The sequence below is a fragment of the Helianthus annuus genome, chromosome 3, assembly GCF_002127325.2.
Source record: "Helianthus annuus cultivar XRQ/B chromosome 3, HanXRQr2.0-SUNRISE, whole genome shotgun sequence".
NCBI lineage: Eukaryota > Viridiplantae > Streptophyta > Magnoliopsida > Asterales > Asteraceae > Helianthus > Helianthus annuus.
In genome coordinates, this window is record NC_035435.2 from 130243811 (window position 1) to 130246688 (window position 2878).

General features: G+C 37.1%; 1 long non-coding RNA gene across 1 annotated transcript; it reads left to right on the forward strand.

The window, feature by feature from the left end:
• The first annotated feature begins 1473 nt into the window (after positions 1 to 1473).
• On the forward strand, positions 1474 to 2611 carry LOC110870957. Its single transcript, XR_002553375.2, has 3 exons — positions 1474 to 1682; positions 1908 to 2053; positions 2128 to 2611. It is a non-coding gene; the product is annotated as an uncharacterized LOC110870957 (long non-coding RNA).
• The last annotated feature ends 267 nt before the right edge of the window (positions 2612 to 2878 follow it).

The window sequence follows — 2878 nt, forward strand, 5'->3', positions numbered from 1 at the left end:
AACTACTTTTAATCTCATCCATCCATCTTGTTTATCTAGTGGTTAGAAAGTGGTTCTCTCGGTTGTTACAACTGGAGATGGTTTTCATTTTAGCGGTCCCCTATATATATATATAGGGGAATGATGTATAGAAAACCCACTTTAATTTAGAAAACCCAGGAAACTCAAAGCTCCCAATGTTTTTTTTTTCTTGAAAAAATTTACACATGTTATATACATGTTTTTAAGGGTTTTGGGCAAAAAAAATCAAAAAAGCGACGAGTAGATATTTAAAAAAAAAAATAAACAAGTTTTGGTGTAACACATGTTACATTCATCTGACATATTTGTAACATGTGTTACACCAAAACTTGTTTATTTTTTTTTAAAATATCTACTCGGCGCTTTTTTGATTTTTTTTGCCCAAAACCCTTAAAAACATGTATATAACATGTGTAAATTTTTTCAAGGAAAAAAAACATCGGGAGCTTTGAGTTTCCCGGGTTTTCTAAATTAAAGTGGGTTTTCTATAGATACTTACATTATATATATATATATATATATATATATATATATATATATATATATATATATATATATCTATACTACTTTAATAAACATATATGAAGGACAAGATGGTAATTCAACAAGGTGTTGAAAAAACACTTAATGCACAATGTACAAGTGTTAAGGCACAAGAAAACACAAAACCATTTACCCTTTACACGGATCTACATCTGCCGTCCATTTTTTTAACTTTTTCACATGGATCTACATCTGGACCGTCCATTTGACTTCACACGGATCACCAATTGCTTTCTCTCTCATTCCTCACACATCTCACAAAACAACATCAGATCTTCTCTCTCTCTCTCTCTCGGCGATCTAGGGTTTCATGAGATCTATCACCAGATCCGTTTGAATCTATCACCAGATCCGTTTGATGAGCAGATCTAGGGTTTCATGAGATCTATCACAAGTTTTATCTGGCAACTTGGTAAGAACTGATACCGTTTAATGAATATATCTGGCAAGTTATGATGTTTGACGGTAGTTTCTATATCCTTTTCAGATGTCGAAGGCACCAAGGGATCCACAGATTTGAACAAGGGATCCACAGATTTGCTGGAGAATGGCCGGAATCAGGTGACTGTCTGTCCATTTGATTTACTCTCACAAAACTTTATCAACCTTTTCTCTCTCTCTCTCTGGCGATATGAACAGATCTGTAAGGATTTCACCAGATCTAGGGTTTTACTTCCATTCGATTTCAATTCCATGACCCCAACCTATGACGGTGTGGTGTGCAGTGTTAAAATCCGCTGATTAGGGTTCCGGCAGTGGGATTGTCGAGCAGATTGGTGGCAAATGAGACGAGCATCTGGCTGTAGATGGTGGTTGAGGTAGGTTCCGACAACCCGGTTCTTATTTATCGGCTGCATGTACGTTTTCTGACAACGAAGGTAATTCTAGCAATCTTTTTTTTTCTTATTTTTGTAGGTCATGTGCTTCAGATTTCGTTAGTTCTAGAAACTGATGTTGAAAATTTGTAATTTTGAGGTTTGTATTGCTGATTTCAATAGTTTAGAAACTGGTGGCGTGTTTGTGCTGGTTCGACAAAGCCAGAAAGCGGGGGCGACGGCTAGGGTTTCGATTAGTGCTCTCGGTCCGATGTTCTTCACGATAGAGATCCACTCGATATGGTAAAGATGGAATTCCAGCATTGCTTGGGGTTACAGGTGTGCTTGATTTGGTGGGGTTGAAGTTGAACGTTTACTTGAGTCCTTTATGTATTTTTCATTATTATTGTTAATCTCATGTATGCATTATGCAATCTACTACCTGATGTTCTTGATTCTTAACTGTTTGGTCTGTTCATGTCTTGATTTGCTAACATTACTTGCATGTGTTGAAAAATATGGTTGCAGGGGATATACCAGCAGCAGCTACCGCGGAGGATATTAATATTGCTGTGAAAGCAGCACGCAGAGCTTTTAAATGTGATGAAGGAAAAGAATGGGCATCAGCTTCTGGGGCTCATCGTGCAAAGTATCTTCGTGCCATTGCTGCAAAGGTAAGGATTTTCTGGATGATATTCTAAATTTGGGCTCAGTTTGTTTTCTAAAGCTTTCAGTTAGTTACGCATAGGTTACTGAGAAAAAGGATAAGTTCACTAAGCTTGAAGCCATTGATTGTGTAAAACCACTTGATGAAGTAGCCCCATCGTACAGCCATATAATCCTATATTTTCCAGCCCTAAGCCACCGATTGCACATACCTTAGTTTTCTTTTACATATAGATAATTTTTTAACTATTTAAAAATGAAGGAGGGAGACTTTTAATCACATTGCTAGCTGGTTAGAGTGTGATATACTTATCGCCTTTTGTGTTCATTTAGTGCAATGTGGGTCGCTTAGGTGGGTTGGGTAATAGGTCAAGACTCAAAACGATTCCAGATTACCACCTTTATTTGTGATTTAGTTATCTGATATTTCGCTTACAACGGAATTGGGAATAGATAAATCTATCTTTATTAATCTGGTTGTGACTTGTGAGATCTGATTTGGTCCTGTTCAGCAGGTTGGGTAATGGGTTCACGTTGAAACGGGTTATATTTCAGTATGGGTAGAAACTGGTTAGGTAGGGTTGGATTTGAAAAGAAGAAAGCATTTAGATTTTTGAAATGCATTAAAATAGACTTTGGGTGACCATATGGACGCATGTAGTTTGGGTAATGGATCAACCTGATTTCAGGTTGAAAATAACGTCATTTTTCAGTAAATGTCGAAACAGGCCAGTAAATGGGTCAAAAAGTTGTTTTACTAACTGATGAAACATGAAAAGGGCTGGTCAGGTTGGCTCCTTTTCTCTGTCAAAGGGTGTTTTTACGTCAATGGC